Source organism: Meles meles, chromosome 4 (assembly GCF_922984935.1).
Source record: "Meles meles chromosome 4, mMelMel3.1 paternal haplotype, whole genome shotgun sequence".
Lineage (NCBI taxonomy): Eukaryota > Metazoa > Chordata > Mammalia > Carnivora > Mustelidae > Meles > Meles meles.
The window spans coordinates 94,953,086-94,968,184 of record NC_060069.1 but is presented as its reverse complement, the minus strand read 5'-3'; the positions used below and the strand labels follow the sequence as shown (position 1 = coordinate 94,968,184).

Sequence of the window (15,099 nt, the reverse complement as noted above, 5' to 3'; positions counted from 1 at the left end):
AAAAATAGCCAGAAGACCTGGAGAGATATTTTCCCAAAGAAGACAAACAGATGTCCAACAGGCATGTGAGAAGATGTTCAGCATCACTAATAATCAGGGAAATCCAAATCAAAATCACAATGAGGTGTCCATGCAGTCCTGTCAGAACAGCTGAAAAAAGTATTTCTAAAATACCTTTTTAAAATAAATTTATAAAATATAAAAATGTAAAATATAAAAAATAATATATAATAATATATAATAATATATTATTATTTATATAAAATATATATTATATAAAATTAATATATGAATTATATTATATATTATATTATTATTAATAAAAAATAAAATAAAAAATAAATTTATAAAAAAGGTAAGAGATAAGTAAGTGTTGGCAAGGACGTGGAGAAAAGGGAATCCTTGTGCGCTGTTCATGGGAATATAAATTGGTGCAGCCACAATAGAAAACAGGATAGAGGTTCCTCCAAAAAAAATAGAACTACCACATGATCCAGGAATTCCAATTCTGGGTATTTATCTGGAGAAAATGAAACCACTAACTCAAAAACGATATTTGCACCCCATGTTTACGGCAGCATTATCTGCGATAGTCAAAACGTGGAAACAACCCAAGAGTCCACTGATGAATGAATGGATAAAGACGTTGTATTATATATATAAAATGGGATAGTATTCAGCCATAAAAAATGAAATCTTATCATTTATGACAACATGGCTGGACGTAGAGGGCTTATGTTAAGTGATACGAACCAAAGAAAGACAAATACTCTATAATCTTTTTTTATACGTGGAACCAAATAAATAAAAATAAAAATAAAACAAACTTCTAGAGAGAACAGACTAGTGGTTGTCAGAAGTGGTGGATGGAGGTGGAAGAAACGGGTGAAGAGGGTAAAAAAGAGAAAAAAAACAAGTAAATCTCCAGCCATAGGTATAAACAAAGACAGTGCCCATGTTCTATTTTACTACTTTTAACTTTAAATCTACTATTGTATTCTCAGTGTATGAGCATGTATCTTTTCACGTTGTCTAAATGAACTTCAATATTTGGTAATTAAAACAAAGAGTTACTTATATTTTTGTGCATATAGTACACCATACACTGATAATCAATATAAAATAGTACTTTCGGTCATTTCTGACTTCCTGAAAAGGCTCATCATTAAATACATTTGATAGTACTCTGTAGGAATCTTGTTATTGAGTCTGAAAAGAAATTAAATGTTTTAATGGAATGTGGTAGATGTAATGTAGTCGCTTAAATCAGTTATTATAAAAATACTTTTTTTAAAAAAAGATGCTTTGAAACTAGTAGAAATTATTGGTGCTGAGAATACATTTGATTAGAAAAAATACCATCTGTTTCCAAGTATAAAGCCAAACTTCTAAACAGATACTCTTTTCACAGACTCGGAGGAATTATGATTAAATATACAGTTGGGTTGACACAGTTTAACGAGTGAGGTAGAACCTGCATTTTTAAAATAAAAGAAAGAAAGAAAGAAAGAAAGAATCTTGGGAAGTCAGTTAGTGAAATTCTGCCACTCGAGTATCTAACCACCCTCAATATCTGAACAAATCCCTGGTCCCTCCCCCTGGTCTGCCTTCAGCAAGAACCAAATCAAGTCTGTCCAGCAAGAATCCTCCTCACCCATGCTGTGTGCTCTTAGTAATTCTCTATCCACGGCCCCTGACCCCAGCTCCTTGGCTATAAATTCCCACTTGTCCTTGAATTCAGAGCTAAGTCTAATCTCTCTCCCCTGCAACAGAACCCCATTGTAGTAGCCCCCCTAGAACAAAGCCTTAAGGTCTTTAAGAAGTGTCAAGAATATTTTTTTTAACATCGTGTTTGTTCCCCAGTGAATTATTATAAGCCATGAAAAGGAAGGAGCTACAGTTGCATGCATTGGTGTGGATAAATCTTGTTGAGTCAAAATAGCAAGTCCTAGAAAAAAGGTACAGTATAGCATTAATAAAGTTTCAAACACAAGTACATAAAACTAAATAAAATAGTAATAGTGTTTAGGCATGTATATATTATATATGCATATTATATATATATATATACATATATATATATAAAACTTTTTTCAAGTGTCTGTATATATCATTTCCAAGGAAATGATAAACCTTAACAATCAGAATAGTGGTTTTATGTGAAGCAGAGGCAAAAAGATGCTCTAGGAGAGGAGCACATAGGGAGATGTACCTGCCTGGGGTTGGATGGTGGGATCATGGGTGTTCATTATATTGTGAATAAACACAGAAATAAATGTGGGTGCCAAGAAGACTCCCTGGAGTAGATGACAGGCTTACAGGCAGAGAGCTGAAGGGTGAATTGGAGTTACCTGGGGTCAGGCTGTACCAAGGACAAAGGTCAGAGTGTACAAAGGCCTGTGCCAGGGAGAGAGGGCTTGATTTGCTGGAGCTGCTCCCAGGGTCTCAGCTGGGCCTGGCCCAGAGAAACGCTGCAGAACAAGGAGTCTAGAGGGCAGGAGTCAGAGTCAGCTAAGAAGTGGGAAACCATCCTGTAGGCCATGGGATACCCTGAAGAGGGGAGAGGGAAGGGAGACGACCTGACAGGACACTGACTTTATGAAGACAGCTCTGGCAGTACAGTGGAAGTGCGTGGGCTGTCCCCAAGCAGCCTAACCACTGTCTGTCTCGCCAGCTTCATCTTACCACCTTTGGCTACACTCCAGTTATGCTATAGGCTTTGGGCTGGGATAGGCACCTAGCCAGGTGACCCTCCCGCCTCCCCCTCCCTTCCACCCCGGGCCTCCAGGAACTAATTCCTGTAACCACCTTCACCAGGAAACGTTCCCAGGCTGCCCTTTCTGGTCCGGGAAAGGAGTCCCAGAGCCTCCATCAAAACATTTCCTTCATGGGTTTGAATTGTCTTCACCTGTCTGTGTCCTTGACAACATGGGCCCTCTGCGTGTAGGCTCTTTGGTGCCTGGCACAGAGAGGGCTGGGGTCAGACCAAATGACTGTGGAAGGATATGGGAGTCAGCCCCGGGAGCACAGAGGGGGACACTCAGACCAGGAACTTTCAGTTTCCCCAAGGAAGAACAGATGCTTGGATGCACCCTCTGGGCCTCCGCTCTGGCCACGCCCTCTTCCTTATCTCAGGCTGGCTGGGAAGCCGCCCACCATCAGCTCCATAGTAGCGGGCAGAGCAGGGAGGCTCACCTCCCTGCGCCTCGGGTGGGCGGGGAAGGCTCGGTGAAGCAGGTGCAGTATGAATTGGAATTTAAAAAGATGAGTTGAAGCCTGCTCTTTAAAAATAAAATGTAGACACGTGTCTAAGGGAGAGAATATTAAACCATCCTCTTTCCCTGGCTGCTACTTCCCACGTGCGTTGGGAAGAAACACCAAAGCTGCCGAGTGACCGTGGGTGTCTCCTCCCTCTCAGGGGCACCCACCCCGGAGCTCCCCGCGCGCTTGAATGAATGGAGGAGGACCCGTGCACATGAATGAGTGCGGGAGTGAGGGAGTGCGCGGGCAAGCGGGCGGGTGAATGGCGACCGTGCCGACTCGGCACAGGGGCGCGGGCGCGGGCTCCACTTCCCTCTCCCGCCAGCTGGTGGCCTAGGGAAGGTGGCGGCGCCGGCAGCGGCCCGAGCTGGGACGGGCCGGGGCGCGGGATGGTGGGGGAAGGGGCGTTCCCGGCGGCCGCGCCTTCCGCGGCTATTGGATTAGTGGCCTTCAGGGATGAGCTCAGCCGGATCGGCTTTCAGCTGCAGCCTCCGGGCCAGCCGGGAAGGCGGAGAGCGGGCGGCGGAGGAGGAGGAGGGGGAGGCGGCGGCGGCTGCAGCATCCAGAGCTGGCCGCGGCGGCCGGCGCGCCCCGCGCACAAAGGCGCCTAGCCCCTGGGGAGGGCGATGAGCGCACAGCAGCCCGAACCCGGACAGCAGCTCCAGCTACCACTGCGTGCGCCCAGGGCGCGGGGGAAGACGCGGGGCGCGCCGGGGGCCAGCGGCCGAGGCGCGGCCCGAGAGCCCTGAGCTCGGGACTCGCCACCCTCTCGGTCCCGCGCAGATCTTCGGCACGGCTAGATCGCGGGCCTTGGCGCGCCCCCGGGATCCGTGCAGGAAGGCGCTGCCCCACTCCCACCCGACCTCTCGCGCCCTCCCGCCGTGCCCGAGCGCCAACTTCCCCAAGAACGCTCCAACTCCAGGCCACCCTGCCGGGCAGAGGGGGCGCTGCTGCTGGGCACCAGCGGTGAGGACGCGCCCCTGGCCCTGGGGAGCCAGCCGGCATCTTCGGGGTCGCTCGGGCGCCCCTGAGTGGGCGGCGGCGGCGGCAACGGACAGCTCTTGGCTGAGTGCAGGACCTGCCAGCCCGGCGATTCCTCCCGGCAGGCACTCGCCCTCTCTTTTATGGTGAGTATCGTCTGGCTTCTAGTGAGGGGCGTCCTTGGGCGCGCGGGAGCCGGGCGCGGAGATCTGGCAGCGCGGACCTCGTGCGGGCCGGCACTCACCACAACGGGAGCTCCTGGCATGGGTCCTGTCGGGGTTCCCGGGAATTCCTCTCTGGAAGCTGTGGCAGTCCCAACCGGCTGGTCTGTGTGCAGGCTTGGGGTATTTGGGGCTGGCCCCGGTGCCAAAGGTTCGAAGCCTACTGCTTCTCTGTGTAATGGAGACAGCATGAAAGACTGCCACCCGAGCCGCCCTGCTTGGGTTTGGGTGCAAGATCCGTCATTCACTCGCTGGGTGACCTTGGGCAAGGCGCCAAACCTCAGTTTCCTCATCCGTAGGATGGGGATGATCATGGTACCTGTTTTATAAGTGTATTGGCAGGATCTATGAGGCGATGCTTGTAACATATGCAGACCTGTGCCTGGCACATAGGAAGTACTCCGTCCAACGCTAGCTAGCATTATTATTAGGTGTGTGAGCCCAAGCGTTTCACAACTTTCCGGAGCTGTAGCAGCTCCCTCGTCTATACAATGGGAACTGAATAAATTCTGGGGGTGTGCTCATCGGGGTGGGGTGGGGGAGGGGATTTGGAGCGGTGGAAATCAAGGGCCTGGCACGCAGCAGGCAGTGATGAAGTGGTGGCTGGTGTTCCTGCTTTCTCTAGACGCTGGGGTAGTGAGGCTAGTCTCCCGGCCCGAGCGCTGCTCGGAGCAGTTTGTGGCCTTGCTTGGAGACAAACTTGGTGATGCTCAGGAAGCGAGGGCGTCGCGGGTTCCGCGAGTCACAGGCAGGGGTGGGAGGTCGGGTCTAGGAAGGAGGGAGGAGGGCAGAGCCTGGAGAGCGGCAAATGTGTCCGCCCCGGTAGCGCCGCAGGACGAGCCACGGGCTCCGAGCCAGGAGGGGACTCTGAGCCCAGGACCTCTCCCTGGTGGGATAAACTGAGAAGTGGCCGCTCCAGCCTCTCTAAGGGCGGAGCATGGACGATTGAGGACTAGAACGGAGAGGAGGGCGTTTCTGTACCGCTGCCGCGAAGAGGTGGGGAACTCTGGGCTCTGGAGTGAGGCTAGAGTTCGAATTCCACCTCCACCATCAGCCCTCGGTGTGACCTTGGGCCAGTACTCTGATCTCTCCCAGTTCAGTCTCCTCTTCGGCCGCATCCTCTGCTGGGGGCGGTTGCGGGGGTGGGGTGTGAAGATAGGAGTTCTCTCCTCTCTAGGAATCTGAGCCCCCATCTTCCACCCACCTTCTGCCCCTCCCCGCAATCTGATGAGCCTAAATCCGGAAGACGTGAAATGTTATGCCCGAGCCTCAGGGAAACGCTATTAAAAGGAGAATCCAGGATCTGCCCATCCTCTTCCCCGCCGGTCTATATCTCTCTCAGTCTCTCTTTCCCTGCTTCCCCACCTTCTCACCTCTATCCTCCAACCGAATCCTGCAGCTTCTGTCAGGCAGTCTAATGGGGGACGCCTCCTCATCCCTCAAAACCTTCATTTATTTCTAAAGCTCTGCAGATTAATGGAGTTTGTGGAAAGACAGAGTGTCAACAGGATGATCTAAGCTTGCTTTACACAGGGGCATATTCCTCTGAAACACATACTCTCTGATTGTTCAATTTTTAAAACTTGTTTAAATAGTAGTAATAAAAGGAATTTAAGCGACCTTTGGCAACAACAAAATTCAACTGGCTGGCCATCTCATTCAAATATCTCTCCAGTTTATTTTTCTGTTTTCTTTCAAAGATTAATAAATTCAATTATATAAAAAGAAACTGCAGGGGAAAGAAATCACCGTAAATAGTCAAGAGACATAGGACAAACTGGGGAGAGAATTGTCACTCCTATCACAAAGGGCTCATCTCTTTAATATATAAAAGGTTTCTCTAGTCAATAAGCAAAACACCAAAACGGGACAAAAACCATTAACAGTCCACATACACAAAATGAAATCAAAATGATACTTAAACATATGACAAGATGCCCTACCTCCCTCAGTAAGAAGAATGCAAGATAAAACTACAATAAGATACATCTTTTTTTTTTCCACCTATCAGATTAGCAGATAGTAGCAATAAACATTTATCAGAAACATCTTTTAAAAATATAAGTGAGGGATGCCGTGGTGGCTCAGTCATTAAGCGTCTGCCTTCAGCTCAGGTCATGATACTGGGGTCCTGGGATGGAGACCCGCATTGGGCTCTCTGCTCAGCAGGAGGCCTGCTTCTCCCTCTCCCACTCCCCCTGCTAGTGTTCTCTCTCTCACTGTGTCTCTGTCAAATATATAAATAAAAATTTAAAAAATAAAAATATAAGTGAATTGGGACACCTACGTGGCTTAGTTGGTTAAGCATCTGAGTCTTGTTATTAGGTCAGGTCTTGATTTCAGAATTGTGAGTTCAAGCCCCATGCTGGGCTCCAACACCAGCCTACCTGAAAAAAATTAATCAATCAAACAATCAAACCCTCTCTATCTTAGAGCCCCCACAAGGCTGTCCTTCAGTAAACTCTAGACACCCCAGGGTCTTCCAGGTTTGGTTACTGCCCCCTTCTCCCTTTGTCATTGTTTTCTTATCTCATTGCCTTCCATTCCTGGTTTTGCTGCAACACTGGAAGGAATTCATTTGCTGTTCCCCTGCTTTTTGTCTTCTCTTTTCTTTCTTTCTTTCTTTTTTAAGAGAAAGAGTGTGAGTGTGTGTTGCAGGGCAGGGATAGAGGAGAGAGAGAGAGACTCTCAAGCAGATGAAGTGCTGAGGGGGGCTTGATCTCACAACCCAGAGATCGTGACCCGAGCAGAAATCAAGAGTTAGTTTCTTAGCCGACTGAGCCACACAGACACCCTTCTTCCCTTTTCTTAAGACCTGCTCCTTCATTCCTCTCCTAGGAAATGGGCAAGACCTGGGCCAGTACAGAGTTCCTCATCCCTCTGTGAAGACACCCAGTTAACTCAACTTATGGGGGCTACTTAATTCTCCCTGAGTTGCCTGGCCTGTTGTCACATAGCCAAGCTCATGAAAGGTCTCTTCTCTGTAGGTATAAGAATGAAGGGTCTCAGACAATTCTCTGGCTGGAATAGGCCATTCAATGTGGAAAATCTGGGGGGTGGTAGGACCTGGAATAAAACGATCAGAAGTTTCTGCTTCACAGTCTTTTAAAAAAATAAGTACATAGGGGCACCTGGGTGGCTTAGTCCGTTGAGCCTCTGACTCTTGGTTTTGGCTCGGGTCATGATCTCCTGGGTTATAGGATCGAGCCCCACATTTGGCTCTGTGCTCAGCATGGGGTCTGCTTGAGATTCTCTCTCTGCCCCTCCCCCTGCTCACTATCTAAATCTCTCAAATAAGTAGAATCTTTTAAAAAAATAAGTACATAAATATCTGCACTTAACTTATGTGACCATAACCATAGATATTTGGTAAAGAAGATCCACAGCAAAAAATACATGAAATATCAACACATTTTTAAATAAAACATGGTGCTTAAATAAGTCAGCTAGTTTATCTGCTGCTACTCAGCTCAAGAAATACAGAGGCCGGGCGCCTGTGTGGCTCAGTGGGTTGAGCCTCTGCCTTTGGCTCAGGTCATGATCTCAGGGTCCTGGGATCCAACCCCGCTTCAGGCTCTCTGCTCAGGGGGGAGCCTGCTCCCCCCCCCCCCCACACCTGTCTCTCTGCCTACTTGTGCTCTCTCTCTCTGTGTCAAATAAATAAATAAAATCTTTAAAAAAAGAAAGAAAGAAAGAAATCTGGAGGCTGTGGGAAAAACACTTGTCTGTACTGAACCCGTTGGGAAAGAAGATGGTGAACCCAAATCAGATGTTGTGGGCCTTGTGGACCTTTCTGGGCAGTGTTGACTGCATGTGGTTTTTGTTTCACATATTGAGTTTAGAACTCAATTCCCATTTCGCATGTGTACTTTAATTATAAGGAAAAAAATGTTCATTGTTAAAAATGCAAGCTGTACGGGAGATGTGGAGTAGATACCCCTTCTTCAACCCAAAGGGTGGTTTCTCACCTAGCCAGAGGTAGCGGGTGCTGGCTGGATGCCGTCAGGAGGTAGGGGAGAGTTGGGTGCTGGCTCTGCCAACAAGCAATGCAGCACACCGTGCAGAACACAGTAAGGACGGGGATGCAGGGAGATGGAGGGCTGGCACGAGGCTGCCCAGCCTGCTTGCAGGGAGAAATCAGCCAGGCAAGGGAAAGTGGGAAGGCTCCCAGGACAGCAAGGTATGGACGAGATGTAGTGCTTGGGGAAGTCTCGCCTGGCCACTCTGAGCTGGGCCGTGCTGGGAGGCAGCACAGGAGAACTAAACAGGAGCAGGTCTCGGGAACTGTTTGCCAAGCTATAGGGTGCAGCTTCCCCCTGAGAAGCCACCTGGAGAGGTGACTGGGAAGATGGGTGGTGGTTTGGTCAGATTCTCCCCTTGGCAGCTTGGAAGGGATGGTTAGGGGACACAGACTGAATCAAGGAGCCCCGTTAGGAGACCATTGCAGTAATCCAGGCAAGGGCTGAGCTAAGGGAGAGCTGAAGGCACTCAGTGAGAGAGAGGGATGGGGGGATCCATGGCAGAATTGGGGTTGTGCAGAGAGGAACTTGGTATGCGAGGAAGGGATGAAGCGGAGGTTCAGCTCTGGACATGTAGATTCTGAGGCACCAGTGGGTCCTCAGATTTCTGACATCTGGGGTGAGCACACCCCTCCCAACTCCCTGGAGGGAGGCTTGTGGTAGAAAGAGGCCAGCTGGCTTTACAAGGTTATTTGAAGGAACACCCAGTCTGATGGTGGTTAGAGGTTTCCAGAAAGAGGGTTCTGGTGTGGAGGAGAGAAGGCAGGGCTAGAGACCCAGATTGGAAGAATCTGTAGAGGCCAGAAATGAGAGGAGCGACCTAGGGGTTGCCCCATTTATGGGGCAGTAAAGGTATGTCCTGGAGCCAGGAGGTGACAGGAAGCTGCCATGAGCTCTGGACCTCCATGCATGCATAGAGGGAGAGGCCCAGAGCAACTCCCAAGTCACCCATCTGGCTTAGTGCTGGGAAATGCCATTGATGGTGAACCCGGAGGCCCACCTTCTCCAGGAGGGAGGCGAGGTTGTTCTAGTTAGCCAGGCCACAGAGATGGCTTCCTTCTCAGCCACAGACCAGGAGATAGGTTAATCCACACGTTGCTGGGGCCAGGGGCCCCCTCCCACCTGGCCCTCCTTCTCCTCTCTCTCTCTCCCAGGTCTCCCTGTTTCTCCCGCTTCCTCACCAGCCCCTTCTCCTCTCTTGTCCACTCCCTGGTCTCTCAAAAAAGCTCCCAGAGACACCTCAGGTTTCATAGAGGGACCCTCAGAAATCCCAGCAGGTACTTATCATGATCTCCTGGATCAAGCCTGAGGCATGAATAAATCTGCTTTTCTTTCGGGCATCCTGAATTTTCCCACAACCAGTTATATCAAATAAATGGGAGATAAATGAGGGGCTGGACATGAAGATTACTGTGTTTCTCTCATAGAATGGTCCCTAGGAGGGCCCCAGTGTGTAGTGCCCTCCCCCACCCGTGTTCTAGCTCTGCTCTAGCTTGAGCCACGCTGGGCCTCACAGAGGCCACCTGCCCCCTAGAACAAGCCACATGTGCCTGGGAACCCCCTCTGGGCACAGGGGCAGCTACAGCGTGACCAGGCCTCTGGCCTTGCTGCCTTGGAGGTGTGTCTCTTTCAAATGACCTTGTAGATAGAGCACGCTGGCCTGGTCTCCGCCCAGCAAACTCCTTCAGCCCATCCTTGGCTCTCCTTGCTGGCTGACAGCCTGAGCTTCTGCCTTGGGGGCTCCTGGCTCAGTCACGCGTGGGAGGATTCCCATGGAAACCCCACAAGAAGGAGAGGCTCGGGGAAGCCTCATTGATTTGCACTCTAGGAAGGCAGGCGTGAGACGTTTCCACCTGGAACTGGACAGATGGCTCTCTTTGTGAGCTCTGGGGAAGAAAGGACTTACTTGCCCAGCCCATTGTAGCGTGAGCTCCATGCATGCATAGAGAGGGAAAAAGATAATGGGCGTTGGGGGCAACACCTTGGAGGCTCTTCAGTTCATTTGTCATTGGTGGTTTCATGCTGAATGAGCTTCTTTTAATAAAACAGCCCCCCACTTAATATTTGTGCTAAGAAAATCTTAAAAACATCCCAGTCGAACCAGGGTCCAGTACGTATCATTGGCGCCATTGTCTGGAGGCAAAAAAACGAAGGAATGATGATGGTAAATGGATTGGCTGGGCTCATGGCTCTCCATACCTCCAGCTTATGCCTCGGTGGAGGCTTCTTTGGCTCATTTGCTTAGGCTTGGGTGTTGTGGAGATGTTGGCCTAGCACTTGCTCTACACCGGCACCGTTTGGTGTCCTGGGGCTGCAGTGAGGAGACCCAACCCTGCTCTCAAGTTGTCTTCCAGTGGGCAGGAGGGAGGCAGTTAAGGAGATTCACAGCCGCCTGCGATAAGGCTCGTGGAGACAAGTCCAGCAGCCTTATCACAGGAGACAAGTCCTCTGAGAGCTGGGGAGGGGGCTCCCCAGAGGTGCTGATCCCCAAGCTGAATTACCCAGATGTGTGCACTCGGGGGTGTGCAAGGATAGAGGAGGGACAAAGGCAGCAGCGTGGTAGGACAGGGATGTGTGGGCTTATGTGTGCCTGTTGGAAAGTTCTGGCAGGTTGGTGGGAATGCAGTGAAGGGGTTTGTGGAGGAGGGTGGGTCAGGGGAGCACTGGGGGAGGTTAGGGTTAGGGGTCTGCCCTTTATCCTGCTGTGAAGGATTGTAAGCAGGGGTCTGATTCAATTAACTATGCATTTTATAACTGCTATAGTATGTATTTGAAAGCAATGGGAGTCTATTAAAGGAACTCAAATGGTATCAGACTGTGCTGGTTTTTTACGGCCCTTGCCATTATTCAGACCTGTCACTAGGTATGACCTCTTTGGTGTGAGCTCTCCCTAGAGGGAAGCGATCTGGTTTTAGACCTTCCTGTAGCCTCAGATCCCCAGGGAGGCAGCATTACTGTTGGCTAAAAGAAGAAACGAAATCCATACCCACCCCTGAGTCTGAAGCCAGAGGCCACCCTGAGGGGAAGGCAGCTCACCCAGTCATTACCAATTCCCGCAGCGTCCGTCCCACGGCCAACCCCATGCCTGGGTTTGCCCAGCCAGCTGGGCCTCTGAGAATGGGGTTTCTAGTACCACTCCTCTGAAGCTTGAGCGTCACGTTTTGCAGACCGCTGAGGCTTCTTCCCGGGCCAGCCTCAACATTTCACGTTTCCTCATTTCTCTGTTGTGTTGCAACACCCCTCCAGGGTCTCCAGAAGGGCAATTGGCAATTTGGATTTTTGTTTTCTTGCTCAGCTGTCACTGAAGCCCTGGGGAAGACCCTGCCGGATAATGACATTAAGCATCCCATCCAAGCAAAGACTAAGAGATGAAGTGTGGTTTTGGAGGGAATGGAACAACAGAGGCCCCATTAAGCAGTGTGCAGTGTGCCCTCTTCTTACTGGGTTGAGAGATGGTGCGATTCCTAGCAGGGATTTGGACTTTGTTGTAGATCTTCTGTGCCTGGCCTGGTGCCAGGGTCTGTGGTGGAGACAAGAAGAGAAATGCGACAGGGACCCATTCCTTCTGGCTGAAGGCTGAAGAGAGAAGGCAGGGACTGAGGGGACTGAGTCTGATGGCCTCCTGCTCTGTCCCCGGCTCCCAGCAGCCCAGGACCAGCACATGGCGGCTATCCTCTAAGTGTTTGTTGAGTGAATAAATAAGGACTGAGGCAGTATCTAGCAAAGGGGCAGACTCGAGATCGACAAGAGTCAGCTGCTCAGAGGAAAGGACAGTGTTAGTGACAGAACTAGGCCTCGTGTCCCCATTTCCTGACTACATCCTCTAAAAAGAACAGAAGGTGAGACCTCTGTAGCTCAGTGCTACCTCCCCACACTCATACACATGCTCTACGCTGTCTTTAAAGCATGGTGCCTGTCTGTGCTGGGGGGAGCAGGGAAGCCCCAGTGAAAGATTCTGTGCTGAGAGTAACATCCCTCAAGGCAGAAAGAAATGCAGATCAGCCAGACCAGATTGCCCAGGCCAGTAGGTTCCTTGAGGCCCGGTAGATCAGGGCAGGCTTCCTGGAAAAGGTGGAGCTGTCAGATGGGATTGGGGACATGAAGGAAAGGCTAGGGACTCTACCCACCTGGAAAAAGACTTGAAAATGGACCCGTAGGCCAGGTTTAGGATCTGGGGTTCTATTACTAATTTCCTTCCTCCCAGCTCTGCCCTGGAGTCAGCTGGCCATTCTGTCCCTCGATTCTGATCCTGACCATGGCCTTCCTTTAACAGTTTCCATGGGATTAAATCCAAATTATTTAGCCCCTCTTTTATTCATTTGCTATCCAGTGAGCAGTTAAAGGGGACCATAGGAGCTGGGACTTCCCTAGGGTGAGGCCTGCAGGGGCAGGGAGTCCCACTTGGGTACAAGGAAGGTAAGGGCAGAATAGAGCCCACACTGCAGACCAGGAGCGAGGCTAGAAGCTAAGACCTAGTCCCCTGTTGTTGAGGATGTGCACTGCCTCCATTCTTTGCTCCTCTGAACCACTTTACCCTTTGCTCTGTAGCAGAATCCTAGTGCACACCCAGGGTCTTTCCTTTAGGATGCATTCAGGAAATGGCCATGTCAGAGAACGTACACAGTTTAAAGGATCACTTCACAATTTTGGGTAGCTCCTGAACCAGGGAGCTGAATGGACCAGGGCCCTGAATGGGCCCTGCACCATTCCAGACTTTACAGACACCCTTGCAAAGGCAGGCAAGGTTAGCACAGAGTTATCAGCACTTTTCAGGTGAGTCTCAGAGAGGTCATATTCTGGCCCAAGGGCCCAGTGGGCAGCTGGGCATTCAAATCCTGCCCTTTGTTCCATTGCATGGTCACAAGTTTTCCATTAGTGGACATGAGCACTCCGGGCAGACCCTTCCATGGGGCAAGCAGCAAAGGGACCATCTGTTAGAGGTCTGCCTTGCCTCACCCCCAGTGTGGCCAGCCTTTGGGATCTGCACCTGCTACTGATGGGGCAGAGGCCCTGACGTCCCCAGTGACTCAGTGTGGGTCTCCTCTGGGGATGTGGCTTGGCTGTTGCTTTCAAACACATTAAAGGTGTCTTCAACGGCAACAACTCCAAAGCTGGCCTGGTTGTGTACAAGGGTAAAGCAGTTGCCCTTAGACACATCCCGTGCCACACAGCACTGATTACTCCTGCCTTTGTGCACAGGCCTCATCCTTAGCAGTGTAGAGAAGGTGGGAGAGCATGGGCTTGGCCTACCATGGCCCTGGGGTCTGTCTCAGTCCTGCCACTTGCTAGAAACCTCTCTGCACCTGTTTCTTTTGGATAAAGAGGCACATGCCTTCCAGTTCCTGTGAAGCAGCTGTCATGCCACCTGGCACAGAGTGAGTGCAGATACCTACAGTTAGTGATGGAGAAAGACGGAGGAGCATATGCGTGTGGACTTGGGGTTCAGGACGGGAACAGATCCGCTTTTAGCCAGCTCACTTTGCTCAGGCTGCTGCCTCTTGCCACCTCAGTTTCCCAGTCTATTAGAATGGGACTACAAGGTGCCTTTAACTGAATTATAAAAGTGGCAGATTCCAACCCCCTCACAGTCAGATGCACTGGGGCAGACTGTACAGACTTACCAAGATGACCCTGGATGAGTGTTGGTTCTGTTAATTGAATCCCCATACATACCCTGCACCTCTCACAGATAGTCTTGCTTATTTCTTATAATTGGTTGAGGCTCAAGGGCTGGGTAAAGGTTGCTATGAAGCTCCAAGGTGAACAGAGGAAAAAGCAAGTTGTCTTGTTAACTGAATGGCAGTGTCCAGCTTTCTTGTAGACACAGCTGGTCCTCTTTTCCATCCGGGCCCTTTGGGTTAAATACCCCACCCCCACCTCACTCCCCACCTCCGCCCTCTTGCTCCCACTCCCCACATTAATGGCAGCACACCACACAGAATGTTTTGGACCTTGTTTGTTCACCTTCATCTCTCTGTTGACTCCTCATGTCAACACATTCTTTTCTTCAGCTGCATAGTATTCCATCATATGATTTACTGAAATCTATTTAGCCTTAGTTTGGGTTTTTTCCAATATTTTGCTATTACAAACAATGCTGCCTATGTATATGTGTTATATATATATAATATATATATATAAACACACATTTGATATACACATGTATTGTTTTATATATAATACATAATATATGTGTGTGATGTATTATACATATGTATTTAGCTCTGCACATTTAATACTGAATAAATACCGGAAGTGGAACTGCTAGGTCAAAGGGAATGTGCATTTGCAATTCTGAGAAATGGTGTTAATTCATCCTCCACTGAAGTTACGCCATTTTACCTTCAGGTTAGCAATGTATGAGCCTGTCTGCTTCTCCAAAAAGGTGTTATCTAATTTTTTGAGCTTTGCTAATCTGATAGACAAAACCAGCATTTCATTGTAGTTCTAACTTGTTTCTCTTTTGGTATGCATTTGGTAGAACAACTTCTCAAAAGAGCTGTTTGTTTTTCTTTTTGTGTGAACTATTTGTAGTATCTTTCACATTCTGTATGTGGATTGGTCTTCTCTTACCAATTTATAGTAGATTGTTATATATTTGTAATTTGTACCTTAAG

At 49.5% G+C, this 15,099-nt stretch overlaps 1 protein-coding gene across 2 annotated transcripts in view; it reads left to right on the top strand.

The window, feature by feature from the left end:
• The first annotated feature begins 3,814 nt into the window (after window positions 1-3,814).
• SPSB4 (splA/ryanodine receptor domain and SOCS box containing 4) overlaps window positions 3,815-15,099 on the top strand; it is a 78,445-nt gene continuing 67,160 nt past the window's right edge. For both annotated transcript variants that reach the window (XM_046002978.1, XM_046002979.1), the window contains exon 1: window positions 3,815-4,388. The gene's annotated coding sequence lies outside the window, so the exon portion shown is untranslated. The remainder of the gene's footprint in view (window positions 4,389-15,099) is intronic.